The sequence below is a fragment of the Miniopterus schreibersii genome (genome assembly GCF_964146895.1).
Source record: "Miniopterus schreibersii genome assembly, chromosome: 12".
Lineage (NCBI taxonomy): Eukaryota > Metazoa > Chordata > Mammalia > Chiroptera > Miniopteridae > Miniopterus > Miniopterus schreibersii.
Genome location: NC_138112.1, coordinates 60,715,949 through 60,738,117, shown reverse-complemented (window position 1 = coordinate 60,738,117; position 22,169 = coordinate 60,715,949).

The window sequence follows — 22,169 nt, the reverse complement described above, 5'->3', positions numbered from 1 at the left end:
GACTATATGTTCTATGGAGTTAAGAACCTTGTTCAGTAGCAGATTGCAAAAAAAAAAAATAAAAAAATAAATGGCTGAAAACTCCTCCCAACCCAGGATGCAAGCCCATTTGAAATGTGGTTTTGCTGCTCCTTTCAAGAAAAGAAGTGGGATTAAGCACAGAGAGTGGATCTGGAAAGGCAAGTGGCAGACCCAGCATGGTGTCAGAGGATATTGTCTAACAGGAATTCAGGTCTGATGACTTCCAAGACTCTATGCAGCATGTATTTTATTATTTGAGTTCAGATATCAGGTTCTTGGAATGTGAGAACTGATCTACAACACCTCTCCCCTAAATATTTTGCGAGAATAATTGCCTACAACCTGTCTGCGTGGCACAGAGGTCATTCCCTGCTCATTAGCAATTTAGTTAGTTCCAGAGTGGGGCAGGTGGGTGGAAGTTGCTTGTCACGGAGAGGAAGCCATCCTATCCACACACACATTTTTAATAGTAGTTGCACTCCTAGTGCCCTTAGGAGGCTGTTTCTCGTAGTTAGAGATTATTTCCCTTGATAATCTGATCCTATTTTGAGTTTTTTGAAAGAGGAAGGGGTAGTTCCTGTAAAGTTGCAGAGAGAGGCAAGGAAAGAGATACACTTCTGACACTACTTACGTCCTTTTTGATTGTCAATTTTATGTTATGAAAGGACAGCAGATGCACAGTGGGTTTCAGCCCAGAAGAGAACTTAGTCATATAGGGACACGGAGAATTTCCAAACTTCTGGTAGACAATACAGGGAGTAGAGTACAGTGAAAAGAGTTCTGGGGTTGAGATCTGGTCCTAGCCTCCAGCTGAGAGGCGCGACATCGTGATCCAATTGTTTAAACTCTCAGTGATTCTATTTTCTCATCTATCAAAATATCATATTATGCCAGAATGTCTACTTCAGAGGCTAAGGTACTATAAGCAACCACACAATACTTTTATCTATTGCACACTGAAGTATAACAGCTCTTTTGTGGTTGTAAAGTATTCTTCTTCACAAATGCAAATATTCAGCACCCCCTGGAAAAATCAAACAAACGTACTTGTGGTTTTGTTTCTTTGAACAAATTCAGTTACCCTGATGGCCTCCCTGCTGAACTCTGTCTCTGAAAGCTGAGCTCTGTGGGAAAAGGTGATGACTTGGCCACAAAGGGCCTTGGCCTTCTGTGGCATTCTTTTCTGTTTGCTGTCCTGGGAAGACCACATTTTCCAACCTTCTTTGCAATTAGGAAAAGTCATCATATGACTAGTTATGGTCAAGTAAATGCGGACAGAAATGATGTAGGCTATTTCCAGGCCTGAATTCTCAAACCAGTTGAAAACTCCTTGGCCCATTCAGTATCTCTCTTCCCAGTTTTTTGGATTAAAAAGGGATTCTGAGATGACAGAGGCATGTGATAGAAGAAGACAGGATCTGTGAGTCAGCACTTAGAGGAAAGCTGCCAGGAAATCTGCACTTTCACAACTGAACACGTTTAGTGAGAACTAAACGTCTATGAAGTCACTGAGGGTTTGAATACTGATTCAGGAGCTGGTAGCTTTGATCTTGAACAGAAGTGAATTAATATCACAAAATAAAAATTTCCATGAATATATGGCACTGGCTTAGTAGTAGGAAAGTAAGCAGGGAGGACATGATATTGGAAGCTTAGATAGTTATCTCATATAATTTTGGGGTAAAACATTTGGAAAATTGTCACTTCTGGTAACCCTTCTTTGGGGGCAGATGATTTGCCTAACTGACCTGGCAAGTCTAGTGTAAGATATTTGAGAAAAAAATCATATAATTAATGTGAGTTGGCTGTTATTGCATTTGACAGTGTGTCATGAGAAAGGGATGCATAATGAAAAATCGACTGTTTTCTAGCAGAGATGAAAGGGGATAGGAGGAGTCCAAAAATGTTGGCCCTTGTAGGGTCAGAAAGAAACTCTTTCTAGACTCCAAATAGTAATAAATGGAATTTAAAATTTTGAGTGTCAAAATCCAGCTTGGCTTTTCATTTTACCAAAATGGTTCAAGGTGAAGATAATATAGACTATATGGTCTGTATTCATATTTAATTTAAGAGAACATCAAGGTAATAGTCATAAAATAGAGAAAATCACAGCTGAAGAATTATACCTACAAAGAAATTTGGATGGGCTGTGAATTGATTAGGAAAAGACAAAGTTCAAGCCTAATAAGTTTTGAGGGGGAAAAGTATTGCCAGGGAAACCTGAAGACCAAACTAAAAATCTCTAATACTGTTGTTATAGGTATTAAAACAACTTCCAATCCCTTAGTTTCCTACAATCGAGAGGCGGTCTTCAGGGCTGCATTGCCTCAAGGAGATCACACTTAACCTTATTAAGATGTGTCCATGCAGGATAATGGGAAGGAAAGCAATTCCCAAGAGAAGAATCTGAGGTCATGGAGAGCTCTGACCAAACAGATCCTTCCAAAGACTGGAACCAATTCATGGAATCTCCACTGCCTCCCAGGCAAGATAATTCTCAGTGCCTGTTCCCCTGAATTTCAAAATTGCTATGGACCTATGGCTGCTGTGTGTCTCCCATTCTCTACCTCATTTTTTTTTTTTTAATGGAACTGTCTGATATAGATATTCTCCACTTCCCAGCATTGTATGTTAAAGCATATGTTTTATCTCTGTAAAAAAAGTCACATGCAGACTTGACATAGAGGACTGAGAATCACTCGGAGAACCTGATTTTGAGCTAGGAATAGTAACCAGAGGGTAATTTGGCTTGCGCCTCTTAGAGATAAAGAGTAGTCTATGTGTTGGAGAAAGGATACAATGATTATTTGTTGACTAGAATATTGAGTTGTGGTAGATACTCACCAGTCTTATTTCCTCTTCCTGGAACTCCTAGAAGTCTATATTTTGAAGTGCTATTTCAGCTAGGTTAGTGCCATATGACTGAGTTATGGCTGATGGAATACAAGCAGAAGTAACATGGCACTTTCTGGCTGAGGTGAGTAAGTACGCAGTGTGTATTCATCTCAGTATTTTTTCTCTCCTTGCTGGCTGAGTGATGCAAAGATGACTATAATGTCAAAAGATGGTGGGACAACTTCCCAAAGCAGCTGCTTTGAGGAAAATCACTTGACCTCATCAGACTGTTCTTTGAGTGAGAAATAAATTTTTGTATCACACCCTGAAATTTCAGAATTTCTTTGTTACTGTGGCTAATTTTAGCATATCTGATTGAGACAGGGGCTTAATGAAAAGAAAAACAACTCCTTCCTCAAACTTACAAAATGTAAACTTTGAGAGAGGAGATAATCATTATTGGAAACAATATCTTAAGGAGAAAACAGTGTTTTTATTGATGTAAGAAAGTAAAGAAAAAGCTACAGAAAGAGATTAAAAGATAAAAGTGCTTATTATAGAGTGGTGTTTTGGGACAGGAGAGTAAAAAGTTTAGATAGGTAAACATAGGGTATAATTGGTTAGAATCAAGGAAATATAGAACATCTTAATGATAGCTAAAGTCTGGAGGGCCAAGGTGGTGGGGCGACTTCCACAACAGGGATGAAAGGCCTGATAGGCCCAGTCTTCAGAGTTGGCCTAATTAAACAGCGTGGCTGGAGGAATTGTTCCTCCATCTGCAGTGTATGGCTGCCAGCTCTTTCTTTCTCTGTGAAGCCTAGAGTGGTGGCAGTCCCTGTAGCAGTCATGCTTGGACAGCATATGACAGCAACAATGATTTTAATCCTTGTATTTTGCTTCCTCAGGTCTTAGATTGATTGCCTCTAACCCTTCTTTGGAGGCTATTCAAAGGTCAATGTGTCATTCAGATGATCACTGGTTTCTTGAAGAATCTTCAGGCCAATTATCAACTTCTTTACCATTCAATGCCATTAGAGATTCCTAGTTGTGACGACTGTTTCCTAAAGGTAGTGCTTTTGTACTCTGAAGCTGGAGAATAGTTTTCAAGGGAGACATGATTCCTTTCAGGCCTGTTTTGCTCTGAAGGCCTTATACTTTATTTCCCTCCAGCTTTATGCATCTATTTCTCTAGAAAGTCTGAGAGTGGTATTGTTTACTACATTGCACAGGGCTCTCGCTCTTTTTAAAAATTGATTTGAAGAGAGAGGAAGGGAGAGAGAGAGAGCTTCTTTGTTCACCTGGAATTATGTATTCTCAGACTTGAGAGAAACCAGAAGCTTTTCCAAAATATCTAATGAGCTGCCCAAACTTTCTCGGCTTGCATTGGCATCCACCCCCAACTAGCAATCTTTTTTCAGGTTAGACTGGCAGTCCTCTAGGGTCAAGCACCTCCTCCTGCACCATTCTGACTTTATGCTCATGTTCTTATCTCCCCTGCTTCCCCGCCCCCCAATCTGGTACCCGAGGGAGAAGGGAGGGGCATCAATCCCCTTGGAGGAACAATGTTGGGATTCCTTGGAGTGTGAAGCTGTAGCTTCCTGGTGAAGCAAACAGGCTCAGTGCCCCATGCCCTTTGCTTCCTTTCCCTCATTAATATCTAGCTAAATATGCTGACAACCCCAGGAAGCAGCACTATTTGTAACATTTCACATCTGGAAACAAGTCAAATGTGCATCTACAGGAGATGGGATAAACACGGTGGGATGTTCATGCAATGAAACATGATGCAGTAACGAGAGTGACTGAGCTACAAGGACATGAAACAACATGGGTGAGCCTTAATACATACACATTAGAGCCAAAGAAGTCAGATACAGAAGAATGCATTTATTTGATCCTATTTATATAGAGCCTGTTATTTAAAAACAGGCTGTGCTGTTAAAATTCAGGATTGTAGATTTACTTGAGGGTGGGGGTGGTGACTGAAAGGGAACATGAGGTGGCTTCCGGTGCTCTGCTTATTTCTTTATTTCTGGATCAGGATGTTAGCTACATGGGCGTGCTAGCCTTGTGAATATTTATTAATCCAGCTGCACAATTGTGATGTATGCACTTTTTGGTATGCATGATATTGAGATATGTATATGTATATAGATGCAGATATAAATCAGACATAATTTTGCTTGGAGTTCACCTCTGCTCGGGGAGAAGTGATCTATAAACACATAACTTTAATTTTATGTTAAAAGTACTAAGAACCATGAATGTGATATAAGCAAAAGATTGTAGAATTAAAAGTGAGATGGAACTGCTCTTCCACCTGGGAGGAATCAGCAATGCTTAGTGGAAGCAATGAATACATCTTGAGATTAGACTGGAAGGATGAGTAGGGGTGGCAGTGTGTGCGAGAAGAGTAGAAGGGCCTTGGTGGGGGAGCAGTAACAAGGGATGTGCTGGCAGGTTCAACAAACACATTTCCTGTGTGGTCTGGACATCGAAGTCATGTAAGATCAGCCAGGTGAGAAGTTGGTGCTGGATGCTGGAAGGCTTTCATCAGTAGGCTGAGGAATTTGAGAACATTTTGTTGAGTTTGAGCATAGTTGATATAATCAGAACTATACCTAGAAAGAATGTGAAGGCACTGAGAAATACAAAAGGTTGGTGTGAGGGAATCCTGGATGACGGAGGCCTGAAAGGACATATGGAAAGTTATGGAAAGTATATAGCTGATTCGACTTGACAGTGCTTTCAGTGACAAGGACCCCAAATCGAACCTATATTTTTATGGTTGAACGACTAGGGTTTGGAAAGAAGGAAATCATGTGATTTCATTTGGGGCAGGTTGAGTTTTAACAGTCAACATGTTATTCAGAGACTGGAGCTCATGAGAAACACTGAGATTTGAATGTGGGAGTCATCTGTATAACTGCAACTGAGGTAGGTGGTCAAGGGCCAATGCGAATAGGAGAGAACAAGCACTCTGCTGCATCTTTGTAACTTTACAGTGCCATAAAGGACTAGTCAACTGGTGGAAATACAACTAGCGGTGCATGCAATAGCAGCCACGATGCTGTATAAGTTTCCTGAGGGTGGGGAGTGTGTCTTGTTAACCATCATATCCCCAGTCTCTGCACAGCTTCTGGCACATAGTAGGCCTCTGGTAAATGTGTTCTTTAAGTTGATATGTTAACTACACTTGCATAACGATTTGCCATTTTAAGTTCCATTGTTAGTGTCCTAACATCTTACATCCTAACTTTGTCACTTGTATCATAAAACTACTATGTAACAATGACAACTTTAGAGTTATAAAGAATGCATTTTTCCTTATACATTAAAAAGGAATCATATTTTCATCACACACTTTCCTGTAGCTGATGAGCAACCTGCTTGCATTTATCCAGCCCTAGTATAAGTCAGATATGTTTCACAATGGTCCTCGCAGGGGAAACTCTGGGAGAGGGGGAGAAGCAGAGCTGGGCTCACTTCAAAGGGTGTGTCTTTTGTCACACTGCAGACCAACATGTGTTGAAAAATTAGTGCTGGAATGTAGTTTGCACTTCTGTGGATGTATTAGAGAGGTTACCACATGGTGTCACAGTGCAGTTTCTCCAGAAAATTAGCTATAATTATATGAACTTCACAGACATATTGAAGGATCAGTGAGGGGAATCTTATACACAAGGTGCAAACTCGTGAGCACCCAAGAAGGGTGACACAAATGTTAGTTTCTTCATCCCCATTAGCAAGTACATCATTCACCTGGGTAGCAGCAGTAAAACTCTCTCCCAAGAAGAGCCCAGGTAAATTCCCTAATGGAGGAACATAAAGTTACCTGCAGCCCAGGGACATAGCTCTAGTGGTAAAAGTTCTTGACCTTCCTTGCATTTGAAATACGAAGGGTGTCGGATCCTTACAGCTGCTGAGCAGACGTCTCTCCTTTTCTCTTAAATGCCAAACCCACAGCATGAGAGATGATAGCATGCATCTGATGATCTGATGGCAAAACTACCCACAGTAAACACTAGTCAAATTCTAATCCTTTAATGGAAACAGTATAGCAATCTTGTCCTATTCTAAGGCATTTTAAGCCATTGAAGTGAGTTTTAGATACTTAGCCTTACAATCTCTTTGCATTACAATATGTCAACCAGAGTAAATGTTATGGAACTCTATTCTGAGTTATCCTGGAGGCTATCAGGAAAAGCACAGTAAACAAGGGTCTGCCTGTTACTCAGATTTAAGTCCATGCCTTCTCCATCGATAAGAGTTTCTAGAGACTCGCTCATCCTTCCTTTCCCCTTACAAATGGATATTTCTCCTATAAATGTAAATATCTCTTATAAAAGGATAACTTTTACTAGGTTTTCTGTGTCTGCAGAAGAGCTCAGACAATCAATGTGCCAAAGAGGCATATTTTGGGGTGACGTGTCCTGTTCCCCTTCACCAATCAACACGAGTTCTAAGGGAGCCAAGACAGGTAACTGAAAAATGCATAGCTCTGAAGCTATCGGGATCATTTTACTTATTACATTTATTAAACAACAGGTTTACTTGTTCCTACGACAAGTGGTCAGAATAAATACACTAAATTTATTTATTGAGGACCCAAAACTGGACACAGCCAACAACATGTCCTGCAATAGATGAATTAATTAACAAACTGTGATATATCCATACAGTGGACTGTTATTTGACAATAAAAAGAAATGAGTTATCGAACCTAAAAGAAATGTAGGAAAATTACATACACATTTCTACATGAAAGAAGCCCGTCTGAAAAGACAGTATGATTCCAGTTATATGACATTCTGGAAAAGGCAAAACTGTGGAGACAGTGAAAGGATTAGTGGTGTCTAAGGCATCCACTAATCTTAAATGAATAGGTGAAACACTGGAATTTATGGTGGTGAAGCTTTATGATACTGTAATGTATCCGACATGGCAGTGTACATGAAACACGCATAGAACTTTCAAGCACAAATAATGTACCTTAATGTATTCCAATATAAGGAATCATCTAGACGCTCAGGCTATGACAGGTAGGATGTAAGCTGTGCTAGGACTATTGGTCTGTATTTCAAATGTGTAAAACAACCTCACTGAAGACGTGAAGGGGGTAGGTGCTGGCCTGAGTAACTTTGGGAACGTAATTCTAAAGCCCAAAGAAACGGCACATGCTCACATGCTCGCTGGGCTGTGGCTGATAAGGCTGTTGCCTGAGGGGATAGGAGCTGACGATTTTTTACTTCTGTACATGTATGTATTGGAATCGAACAATTAAGTAAATGGATGGTGGATGGTGGGAGCCAGGTTTCTCACTGTTGGGTTTGGAATTTGCAGATAAGCAAGAGAAGGAGGCAGAATAACCCACGTGGTAATGAATTAGAGTTGGAGACATTGGTACTAACTCATGTTTAACTTAATATAGATACGCATGGTATATGCATGGTATATGCGTATCTATATTAAGAATATACAAATATTAATAGGTATGCGTCTATATGAGTTAATATACACATGTATTTCTTTTATCTGTCTGCTGAGAAGGCCCAAAGAAATGACACTACTGCAGCAATGAGCATACCTGGCACCCAGATCTGGTTTCTAATATCATTTACTAGTCAAAAGAACTATCACTCCCTGGAGAATGACTGATTCTAGGTAATATATGGGATGAGCCTGGAGCATCTTATGGTGCCAGAAAATAGGCACGTGCTCAAACAAACAATCAAACAAAGAAAACCACATGGACTGGGGTGTCTCCAAGGACACAGGAGCCAACTGAAAGCAGTCCCAATGGCCAAGACGGGAACAGTTTAAACAACAAAAAAATACATGAAGTAAGACTGGGTTATAATCCAAAGTAGAAAATAAATATCTATGTATCCAGGCTGGTACAAATAAATACTTGATGAAATTAATAATTAAGGGAGAGGAGACAAATCTGTGCAGAAGGGTTCTTAATAAATTATGTAGATTCTCTGTCCTCAGCAAGAGGGATCATAGATCTTCATTCTTTAAATGCGGCTGTGCACAGCGACCTCCTTCTGAGGAGCACAGTGTAGAAAAGGGGGAGCTAGAGTAACTTTATAGTGCAGAAGTCAGGCAAAACACTTCGGCCAGATGATCGGGTCAATGCCCACAGTCATAAACTGTGTTGGTAGTGTGTAATCCTGATGTGATAAAAACAGATGAAGGAAAATGGATACAGTGTTTGAAGTCCCTGCTAGTGCTGGAGAGACGGCAAATTTGCCTTCATCTGTGGACCATAGAATTTTTTTTACATGAGAAAAATGCCCACTACTTTGGATGATACCTCTTTTTATTAAATTTTCTTGTAGTTGCATCTTAACACTAAAAAAGGTCTAACATTCTTCCGTTCTTTCGTAAGCATGGCTGTGAGAAGTATACACTACAAATGGTCAATTTTAAAGTTTTCAGAAGCACACTTTTAATAACTGTCTTCATGTGCCAGACGGGAAATCTTTCTCATCCTACTTCGTTTGGTTTTGCTTTCTACTAGAAGAGCCACCTTTGCAGATTAAGAGCAGCATCACCTCCCCCTCATCACTAGGAACAGGCCTCCTGAGGACGCGGCTTTCTGCCCTTCTGTCGCTGCCCTGGTGGTAGGGCCACCACCTAGGAGGAGCTGGCAAAGGGAAGGTGCCTGTCGATGTTTGATGCGGGAGCGCTCATTGCATTGTCTGCATTTCACTTTTAAATGCTCCCCTCGCCCTGGTGAGATGTTAATGGAAGCCATGGGGGCCGCTGGGTTTGTTACGTTAGAACAGATTCTTGGCACATCTCTCCACTTTGGGTTAAATGAGAAGAAATATGGCCAAAGTAGGTGGAGGTGATGTGGAAGGGATGGGGGCGAGCTCCGACCGTGTGATGCCGCGGCCTCCAGGGGAGGCCAGCTTCCAAAAGAGGCCTCGGTGACGAACATTTCAGGGACAGCGAAGGCAGGCTGCTGGACGTGTTGATGCGGGAGACGGTGATGGGCTTCGAGAGAGCTCTAGTGCTGAGACAAATCCCATGGATGTTAAGACGCTAGGAAGGAAGAGGGATTGAAAATTGATGCAGCGAGTAAAGAACTTTTTGATTCATGGCTGTTTGTGTAGGTGTTGGGTCACATATGCCACGCTTCCAGTATTTCTTGGCACACAATAAATGGTATTGCTGCTCTTTAAATATTTCTATAATTACTATTCTAAAATGCCTTGCTCCTAGTTTAAGTGTAAAAGTGAGAAAATATATATTATACATTGTTCAAATATTCTTTGTGATGCTTCACAGCTTTAAGCATAATGCTGAACGCACCACAAACTTTTAATAAATACTATTGATTTCATGTATCTCATTAATGGTCCTATATTCTGATTCCCTTCTGCTTGACATTTATGATAATCCTACTTCTGTCACAAAATAATGGATAAATTATACTTAAAATGTATAGAAATAACAAGTTTATACCCATAGCAAGTAACAGAAAAATGTTGCAATATTTGGGAATAGTATACAATAAAATAAAATTTATTTGTGAATCCTTGTATAATTGTGGATGGAGCACCTTAACTTTTTACAGCAACACCATGAGGGATATGATGCTATCATTTTTTTCAAAAAAGGTAATAAGGTTTATGATTAGGCCTGAGTTTAGGTAACTGCCATTACCACTTATTTGTATAACGTTAGTCAATTCACTATCTTTAGCTTCAGTCTCTTCATCTGTAAAATAATTATGTCTGCCTCACAGGCTTGTTAAAACAATTAAATAAGATAATCGAGTGCTAAAAAATATTACCTTTCCATATTTCTTTCTATTGCCATGCCACGCACAAGCAGATATAGACATGAACCAAGTAGGAATTGGTTTAAAGAAAAAATGGAAACAAACGGAATGACTATGCACTTCCTAAATATAATAGCTGAGATTAAACTCAATCCTTTGGATGCTTGGAAGTTGGAAGTTTTTCTTGTACCTTCAGTCACACAGATGTTTGGAAGTGTCAGCATCTGGTATTTTATTTATTCCATATTGCATTTGATTTTTAGGTCCCTAAATTTATTCAAAAATATTTAAATAACTATCCTGTTAAAAATCTAATGCCAAGTTTAAGTCTCCCTGATGGTAGATTTCCACTCTGTTAATAATAGCACACAGAAATTACTCAGAAGTTCCTGTTATTACACAATATCTCAAAACTGAGGGCAGATAATGAGAATATATTTGCAGTCTTAATGTCGTAATTCCCAGTGGAGATCTTCACATTTTAAATTATTTAACGATGTCATTTAAATATTATCTCTTCTCTATGAATATTTCATGTTCATCAAAAATTCCCTCAAAAAATAAAAATAACCTGTACGTTTGTTAAACAAGACACCATCAATAGTAGCATCCAAATTGTATTTCATTGGGTTAGGTACGGGAAATCGTTTTTCATCCAATGGTTCCAATCAGTCATCTAAAATTTTTGTAAGAGTACACAGACTGAGGGCACGTTAACTAAGAGAATCTTGGAAATAGGGCTTGAATGGTGAAACAGAACTGAAAATAAGCCCTGCCTCAAGATCAGATGCTCTTCAGGAACATGGGGAAGGATCTTTAAAAGTCAAAGCTCAGCCATCTCCATGGATATGATCAGTTTCAACAATGTGTGCTATAGGCTGAATTGTGTACGTCTAAAATGCATATGTTGAAGCCCTGGACCAAAATGGGACTGTATTTGTTGGTTGGGCCTTTTTTTTTTTGAATATATTTTTACTGATTTCAGAGAGAGGAAGGGAGAGGGAGGGAGAGAGAGATAGAAACACCAATGATGAAGGAGAATCATTGATCGGCTGCCTCCTGCATGATTCCCAAGGGCTGGGGATTGAGCCCGCAACCCGGGCATGGGCCCTGACCAGGAATCAAACTGCGATCTCCTGCATGGAGATCGATGCTCATGGGTCGATGCTCAACCACTGAGCCATGCCGGCTGGGCTTGATTGGGCCTTTAAAGAGGCAATTAAGTTTAAATGAGCTTGAGGACCTAATCTAATATAATTGGCATCCTTACGAGAAAGGAAGAGACACCGGGGATGTGTACACACAAGGATGTGAGGACACAGCAACAAGGTGGCCGTCTGCAAGCCAGGGAGGGAAGTCTCAGAAGAAACCAACCCTGTTGGCACCTTAATCTTGGACTTTTAGCCTCTAAAATTGTGAGAAAAGAAATTTCTGCCGTTTAAGCCACCTAGTCTGTGGTATTTTGTTATGGCAGCCCAAGAAAACTAATATATGTTTCCACGAGGAGGCATCATGACCTGTGGAATACCAAGAGTAGAGGTGTGAAGTTGAACAATTATAGGAAGTATAGTTAAATAATATGAATTACCTTATATAGCACATCTAGTATGTTCCAAGTGATTGAGACAGATACCTATTATTTCCAAATCTAACATAGAATATTAACACTGCTAATCTCAATATGCAGATGAGAAAACTGAGGATTGGTGGAATTAAGTAACTTCTAATCAAAGAGATGGAAAGTAATTAATAGAAGGTTGCAACCCAGATTATTTTTTAAATTAAAGTGATGACCTTATCTTTAGGCCACAATGTCTCTGCATCTTTCTGTAACCTGTGATTCTCTCTCCCTCTCCTCTTTTTCTCTCATTTGCTCTCTTGTGTCTCCTACTGTGCTACAGTCCTTGAGCATACATTGTCTATACTTAGGAAATATAGCGTCCTACACGAAGTATATCCTTCCAGTGTAAAGGGTGACAGAGACCAAGAGCTAGGGAGTAGAGTCAGGAAGGACATTTTCGTGCCTCTCGATTATCGACTGAGGGCAACTTGGCCTCCGCTCAACCTATATCCTACTTGGCCTGCTTGGAATCATTTTGCTTTCAGTCACTATTTTACCTTGGCAACCAAGTCAGAAACCTTAACTGCATTAGTCTCGTTGTTAACCTAATTAAAATCCAGCTTCTAATGACATCAGAAAACAATCAACTACTTCTCCTCTGGCTGAGGAATTAAGACACAAGTTGGAAACCACTGAGAAGTGGCCTATTGGGAGAGCTTTGAAGGTTGTCACAATAATTCAGGGGTTAGGGAGCCCTGTTTTATGAATGGAAAATAAAATAACAGTGGGCGTGCTGTCCTCTCATTCTACTCTAGTCTCATTTCCATTGACTTTTATCGTCTTCCCTCCACCCTCCTTTCCCTTTTCCTTCTATTCCTTTTCAGCAAGGGTGTTCTTTCTTGGGAAACCTGTTCAGTTGTTTCTAAAGAGTGTTTCTGGAATGCATGACTTCGATTAACGACAAGTGTGCAACCTCGGAAAATTTTCCAAAATTTTACATTGTTTTTGTACTGGAGAAATTTTGATGTGGATGGTCCAAGATCCTTCCACTCATTGATACAGTGTTTAAAATAGTATCTCCGTTGCTATTTGTAGCAACCCAAAAGAATGGCTGCATGGAATATTCCCATTAGTCAGACGTAGAAACTGTGTCATGAGGAAGTTAAGTTACTTCTTGGAGACCACACAGCTTATAAAGGTAAAACTTAATACCCTAAATCTGTAGATTGCCTTGTCACCACTTCTTTATGCTACATATTGAGTAAAATTACATAGTGCAATGTATAATGCCAATTTAAGAAAATCAGAAAGTAAAATCCCCTCCTTAAATATGCAGTAAGCAATATATTTTTTACATGTTAAACTATTCAAAAACTGGAATTTATCTGTTTGCTTCTGAAGTCTGGTAATCATAACTTCTTAGATATGGGCGACATCTGGTATGTGAGAAGCAATACGAATATTAGACTATCAGATCTAAAATAAGACAATATGGTAAATTTACTTCTCTTATGAGTGCTTGACCCATATTTTATAGTCAGGTGTGTATGTGCATATGTGTGTCTTCTTTTGATGGTTGGAGTAAGGAGAGATTATAGCTAATGATTAAGGGCTTTGGAGTAAAGATGTCTGAGTTAAGCCAGCAGTAAGCATTTTGTCTTAGACTACTTATCCATTTAGGTCTCAGTTTCCTAACTTGAAAATGAGGAGAATAGTAATACTTGGCATATTGAGTTCTTGAGACATTAAGTGGTAGGATACATGTAAGAATATTTAATACTTGTCACAATGTAATTACCCATTAATAGCTGGCTCTTTGTCTTCCCATGGCCATTTATATATTGTCCACTTATATATTCAGTCTCTTACCATATTTAATATAGTGTGTTGTATCCCAGATCTCCCCATGCCACTACAAAGATGTATATTTTATTGTGGAATGACTAATTTAATTTTTATAGGTAGAAAAATGTATATTTACTACTAAGTATACAATTCCCCAAAGAATAATGTTAATGGTTCCATTTATTGCATGTAAACAACCCCTATAATGTGGCAGGTTCTGATGGGTCCTTTAAATTAATGATGATATGACTGCCTACTTCAGAAAACCTAGGAGTAGACATGATATGGGTCTAGATGTGCTGATTGCTTAACCATGTCTCATGAATGATGTTAAGTACTTATGGCTGAAGTAATGATGTGTTAATTCATGGGTTTTGACCCATAAAATCATAGTCATTACACAAATGGAGAAATATCCATGTTTAAAATGCATAATGCTCAAAGTTAAACAAGTGTTTAAAAAATGTAAGTAATTCTGTATTTCAAACTGAAGTAATTAACTGTCTGTAAAGATTGTAATTAGTATATCATTTGAATTTAAAATTAATATTGCAGATATTAAATTACTGCTTATTTCAGATGAATTTTAGTGGCTAGATCAAATGCAACTGAATGCAGTTGGATGTTGTTAATGCACTATATTGTCTTTATTACTGAAAATAACTTGGATTGCATAATTTGCTTGTGTATACAAAGTTAAATTTATAATTGCTATTAACTACCAACTCAAGAAACATTGTGAATGCAGAACTTTAAATGAATTTCATTTACACAGTCCCCAAATAAAGCTCTCATGTATGTTAAAAATGTACAAATATTTCTAGCATTTATTCTCTTTATATGTGGACATCCTTCATCTTTAGTTTGAGTGATTGATGACATTAGTTTCCTAAGAATTGACTATTCTGGCTCAGGAGTGTTTAGACTGAGGAGTTGTGAATCCTGAATTGACTTTCTTATTTTGTCAGTTCTGTCCTGTGACTTTTCCTCCCATAAGATACTATGTTGAAACTAACTTGTAAGTGTGTATGTGTATGCATGTTTAAACAAATGGTTGTGCATACATAATTTATGTTTTATGCTGATATAATCTTTTAGCACATGCAGAAGATAAAGTATAGTTTAAGGATATATTAATTTCGGATCCGAGTCATTCTGGAAACCAAGACTTACCATAAATTGTGCAACATTTTCTATTCTTAACAAACTAGAGGGATATTTTTTTATCATGACACTCTTGAAAGATTAAAAAATGTATAAAATCTGTTGAGAAGACTCTAAATCTATAGAATAAAAATTTACCAAGTAGTTTAATTATAAATATATCATTAATTCCCTAACCAAATATTACTATTCATATAGGACCACCGTGTATTTGTCCTGTTATTTCCCAAACCTTTTTATTAGGGTAATGTGGTGAACCTCTCTTAGCCTGGAATGGCTTATGGTTACAAGTTCGTCCTAGTCCTGATGTCTCATTCTTTTCTGAACGCTGTCCGGGTTTGCAACCATCCTTTGATTTCTCTTTGACACCCCTTCCTTGTCCCAAATGGAATAGCCACTAATACCAGTGTGAATATGTTCATTTCACAGTGTTCTTGGCCTCCCCCTATAATCTTTCAAAGTTGAGACATTCTGGCACAGAACTCATTAACTGCATTGCTGTTAGTTTACTGCTTCTATCCTTACTTGCTAGCGTGCTGATTCCTGTAATTTAAAATTTCCTCCGGTTAACATTTGCTTTCCATGGCTTTTGCTACAGCGTAGGGATTCCTTGTCTCTCTGAGCTGCTGCAGTAAATGGCCATGGCATTGTAGCTCCTCACTTTCTAAAAATGAACAATTTCTGATCTGGATGCTAGTAAAATTTTTCATTACTTAGAAGTCTTAGAAGGTGTGTGTGTGCGTGTGTGTGTGTGTGTGTGTGCGTGTGATGTCAGGTTGTTGCCAACCCTCTGGTTGACATCTGGAGTTTACCTGTCTTCCAGTTACCTTACTGAGCTTTGTGGTATAACTATTCCATATATTATTTATGCGTATTCACAAACTCATACATGGTAAATGGCGTTTTCTATGGAAATAGAACAAATAATGGAACGGTCTGATTTTATTAAGGGTTAAGTTACAAGAAAGGAAAAGGGACTACTATTTGTTGAGCGTTCATGGCCCTCCAGACGCTGCATTACCTTCCACATTTCTACACTTTCTTAGGCTAATCCTATAAGGCACTGTCATCAGACCCATTTTACAAATAAAGAAACAGGCTTAGAGACGTAAAAACGGATCAGGATTACCCAGCTATTTCATTATAAAGCCTAAATTAGTATCCCAAACTGACTTTTCCCAAAGCTTATGATTTTTTCAAAATATTACATTATGCATAAGGGCAAGAGGGTTCAGTCTTCTTACGCCACAAATACCTTGAAAAGAAGGATCTGGGGGTTTAGAAAGACAGATCCCAGAGGTATCAAGTCATGGGCCCTGAAGGGATTTTTAGAGAACGTTCCTTTCACTTCAAGCAGGACCACAGTAAGTCACCTGAAAGGGCTGAGCTCGAACCCTATTTCTAAATATCCCTCTGAAAGGGGATTTGAAAGCATCTACTTGGCAACATATTCCAGTGTTGGAAAACCCCCATTTTATCAATTTGCAATTAATATGTCAACAGCATTCTTCAGTTAGGCCTCCACAATATGCAGCACTTCTGAGATCCAGCATCTTGTTTCAGAGACCATTTAATGTAGTTAAGTGAGGAGGCAAATAAATGAAGTGAGAACTGGTGACTCAGTGCACAGGCTAAGTCCCGACTAAACCATGGCGGGGGGGGGGTGGCGTAGGAGAGGGGAGGAAAACATGATGAGGGCGGCTATCCAAGGACCCATTAGAGCCATTAGAGCTGGGCACTGCCACCCCTCCGCAGGAGCAGTAGGGTCTATAAATACGGGAAGGCTCTCCACCCCCAGGGCCTCTTAGCTGGAGGGAAGCGAGGGACATGCACTGCCCCAGCCCCGACCGTGAGAGCTGCGCTGGGGCCTCTCCGCTCACCTCCTCGGGTGCCAGATGAGCCGCTACCCACAGGGCAACAATCTGGAAGCCAGCTCTGGACCGGAGCTCCTTCCCTGGTCCATGCCAGCTCTTTTCCTAGGGACTTAGATTCTGACTGTAGCCACCCTCGCACTAATTACTGTCAATAGGAAATTTTTATTCTTGTTCAACGCCAAGAACTGCTGCTTAAAACCCCCGCGTGGCATCCTCAGAGCATCCAGACTCCATTTAGACTAGACTCTTTTGAACAGCTCCCCAGGCTGAATGTGGTTTTAGGCCCCGCTCTGCAGATTGTAGCATTGGACTTGGGTTTTATTGTATTCTTGCACCAGCTGGGTGGGGGCAACCCTGTGGTCCAGGTGATCTTCCTGTGGCCTCACCAATGACCGCTACTTAGTCCCTTGGTCACAGGCTCAGCAGTGCCTGGCTTATGATAGAAATGACACTTATTTCTTACCCTGATAAGATTGCCCTATATTCTAATATGTAATGTATAACATATAATATAACATACATAATTTTCACCATTATAATGCACACATCTATATAATTTGACATATCTGAACACTTGAACTCTTATCTTGTACCTTAGATGACAGTGAACATTATAAAATAACGATCTTCCCATTTTTTATGTGCCTGATGGGTTTCTTTTCTTTGCATTGTTGCAGTACCCTGGGGAAAATTCAAATATAGTTAAGAAGTTAATAATAGCTTGGGAAGTTGAAACAGTCCCCAGACCTATGATTATCTATTTTTTTTTAAATCCTCACCTTAGAATATTTTCCATTGATTTTTTTTTTTTTTTTTTTAAGAGAGAGTGGAAGGGAGGGAGGAGGGAGAGAGAGAAAGAGAGAAACATTGAGGGGAGAGAGACACATCTATTGGCTGCTTCCCGCGTGCACCCCGGGCCGGGGATCGAGCCTGCAACTGAGGTACGTGTCCTTGACTGGGAATCGAACCCACGACCCTTCAGTTCATGGGACGACACTCTAACCACTGAGCAAGCTGGGCAGGGCCTCTGCTGATCTATTAATAGGATGCTTACTTCTGTTCCTCAACAAAGCTGCTGAAGCCCTTTGCCTTGGGGTTAGTTCTGTAGAAGCAGGTCATGCGATGAGGATTGTGAACAGTTAAGTTATTAAAGATGTGCATCCAGAAAAAGTCTTTAAGATAGTAGGGGTGCTCAGGGAGGAAGAAGGTCTGGAGTCCTGGCCTCAGGTGGCTCTGGAAGGACAGCCTGGAATATAAATTACATGTAAGAATCAGTGCCCATTCCAGGAGAGCTGAGCTTTCACAGGTTTATCCCATCAGTACTGGCTGTGGTTCACCCCAAGGGCACATAATCCCCCAGCCACTTTTGGCGGATGGCTCCTGTAGTGGAAGGGCAGGCTTCTCTTACAGAGCATCGCAGGGGAAGGCCAGGAGCCTCAACGCACACAGATGCCAGGAGAGGGAGGCGTGTGGATGGCAGCAGGGAGCTGAGGCCATCTCTGCAGGCTTACATGCATTTCCCTGCCATCTGTACACAGAACCAAGGAGAAGGCCACAGTACCTGAGAGGCACTAATGTAACAGTAAACGCAGGTTTTCAGATAAGAAGGATTCTGGCCTCCGGGCTCTTTCATTACTAGGTGGCAGTGTCATCTGTTGGCTTCAGAGACGGCCACTGATAAACATAATGTTAGGGGCAAAGAACATTCTTTGTCTCCGTAGTTGGCAAAAAGGTACTTTGGCTGAACAATCTTCCTGCAAAACGAACTCTTAAATTAGTTCCAGATTGTAATTCACCTTCTTTATGTCACTTTCCCAGGCCTCATTCTTTGTAATAAATGGGCGACCTGGGTTTGCTTGCCTGGGTGCACACCGGCTGCTCTAGGGGAGCTGGGCAGGGAGAGGAGAGGCGTGCGTAGGGGAACGGCCCTCTCCGCTCTCCACCTCTGTTATCACTGTCTCTTCATTGAGTCAACATTCACTGCTCTATCAGTGCCAGGGCCAGCGCTTAATGCAGAAAAAACGACAAATAAGACACGGCCTTATTGGGGCAAACAGGCATTTTAATAAATAATTACAACAGGGTTTCTTCATTTGTAATGTGGGGGTGTAGTAGTTATCTATTTCTGCCTAACCAGCTACGCTAAAACTCTTTCCCAGTTTCTGTGGGTCAGCACTTCAGACAGAGCCCAGCAGGGATGCTTTGTCTTCGCTCCCTGGTTTCTAATACCTCAGCTGGAAGATTCAAAGCCTGAGGCTAATATCCTTTGAAGGCCCATTTGTACACACGCCCCGCAGTGGATGCCAGTGGCTTGCTGTAGCTTAGCTGGGGTTGTTGGCTGGAATATTCTCGTGTGACCTTTGCGTGTGGGCTGGGCTTCCTTACAACATGGTGGCTGGGTTCCAAAAACAAGCCTCCCAAGTGAAGGAGAGCCACTCACAGTGCTACAGTGAGGATTAAATTAATTAATCAATGTCAAATGCTCGGATCGTTATCTGGCACATAATGCTTATTGAGAATTAGCTATTATATTAATAATATTATTAACAGTAAATATGCGTATAAAATATGTTAGTAATATTTCACAAAGACCCAGAGTAATTTAATTTCAATGCATGAGTTGTGGGGGGGCATTTATCGCCTTTTTGGTTACTCTCCAACAAATCACTTGTTTATTTGGCAGCTGTATTTCTATTCTTTGCTAGTAACTCATGGGCTTCAATGAGAGATTTCGGCTGACGTTGTAAGAGCTGAGCACTTTCAATGAGCACTGATAATTTTTGAGTTACAGTGAAAAAAAGCTGCCAGGAAGGACCATCAAGAGTACTATCACAATCATAGAATGAAATTGATTTGGGAATTCTTGAGACTGCATCACAGCCACATACCAATGCCTTCCTGGTCAGCTATTTCATTTTCATTTGTGATGATCATTTCCTTCAGCTTTGAAATGAAATGTATGTCTGCAGAAGCACAGAGACAGGACGGAAGAGTTAGAAAGGATACCGCTGGACACAGACCACGGGGCTCTGCTCCTCTATTAAATGTCAGGACTTGAACGGCTGGTCCCTTCTAAGGATCTCTTACAGTGGCTACCCCTGTCCCCGTCATTACTTGCGAAGGAGGCAGTGTAACCTGTAGTGATGCCGGCTGAGGAAACAGTTCTCTTACTCTCCCGAGAGATTCTGAAGGCACTAGGACTATCTCCTTGATCTCTGGTCGGTGTGCTACGCTAGCGTTCATTTCAGTGACTGTCTTTTTCAGGCTGCAGAGTAGCCCAAGCCCTGGTAAAGAGCCACGCGCCTCACCCTCCTCTACTCTCATAGGCCCTGCTGACACCCAAGCTGCAGCCAACTTCTAACAGACCATGTATGACACATAACCGGATGCTTTTATACTTTTATAGGTGGTAGTCCTTTTCACAGAAAACTTTTCTCCTTATTTTCCATTTTTTCAAAATGCATTCATTCTTTGATTTTGAAAATCTCTCCCTTTCCTCATTTCTATGCATTCCTTTGAGCCCACATCCTTTTGGTAGGGCATGTGCCATTTCATTATTGCTTGCTATAGCAGGTGTCTCTCCATGTCCTCAGGTGGTGGCTTCCTCTGGAGCAGGAACTGTTGGGTGCTCAGGTCTAGGTGTGCAGTGGCTATGACCTGGCCTTGAGCATGTTGGATAAAATGCCCAGAGATGGAGTTCTTGAATTTATAAACAGCTGTACCCTGACCTGGCCTGACATCAACTTCTTTACCCATAGTGCGACCTTCCTTCTAGCCTGGGCTTATGTGTGTTCCTACTTGTCTCCTATCGTGTAACAGAGCACCCCTAAACTCAGGGGCTTAAATCAGCAACAGTCCTTCCCTTCCCTTCCCTTCCCTTCCCTTCCCTTCCCTTCCCTTCCCTTCCCTTCCCTTCCCTTCCCTTCCCTTCCCTTCCCTTCCCTTCCCTTCCCTTCCCTTCCCTTCCCTTCCCTTCCCTTCCCTTCCCTTCCCTTCCCTTCCCTTCCCTTCCCTTCCCTTCCCTTCCCTCTTCCTTCCTTCCTTCCTTCCTTCCTTCCTTCCTTCCTTCCTTCCTTCCTTCCTTCCTTCCTGGGAGTTGATTGAGCTCAGCCCGGTGCTTCTTAGTCAGTTTTAGGCAGTTTGAAAACTTCTGCCCTCACATACTTGGCAATGGATGCTGGCTGTCAGTGGACACCTCAGTGAGAACTGTTGCTGGAACACTACATAGAATTGTTTATATACATAATGTAGGAAGTTAGTAAAAACGAGATAAAATTTACCTATTCATTCTTAAATCATGTTCACATTTGCCTATAAGGGTTTGATCATGTCGCTTCCCTATAGCTAATACACATTCCCATTCGTCTACTTTTCTAAATGCAAATGCATCCAGTCTTCATTTTAGCTTTCCTGGTCAGCCCTCTGCTGTCTCTGATCATTCATGACTCTTTAAATCTACCCCTTCCACCAGTGGAAGGGGTAGATTAAAAAGCATTTCACAAAATCCAGCCGCTGTCATCATACTCGGCTGTGGATGAATCAAAGCTTTTCTTCCTAGATTAAGGAGCACCTAAGAACACCTGCGGCACCACTTCTATTCTCCATGGTACTGGGAATGCAGAGAAATTGGGCAATGAGTAAATAAACAAGTAAATAAATAAATTCAAATGGGGAAGGAAGAAGTAAAACTACCTGTATTCACAGATGACATGGTCCTGTATATAGAAAATCTACAATAGATATTATTTCAGATGCACTAGGATGGCTGTGATGAGAAAAATTTAAAATAGTAAGTGTTGATGAGAAAAGGGGGAAATTAAACTCTCGTGCATTGCTGCTGAGAATGTGAAATGATGCATCCATTATGGAACATAGTTTGTCAGGGCCTCAAAAATTTAACCATAGAATCACCATATGACCAAGCAATTCTCCTACATAAATACCCCTTCACACCAGTGTTACAGCTGACTATTGTTCTGAAAATTTAGGTGAAGTCCTGTGGTTCATTCACTTGGGTTTAATGAGTGTTGTCATTACTGAGTGTATGTTACAATATGTTCAAAGTTAAAATTGT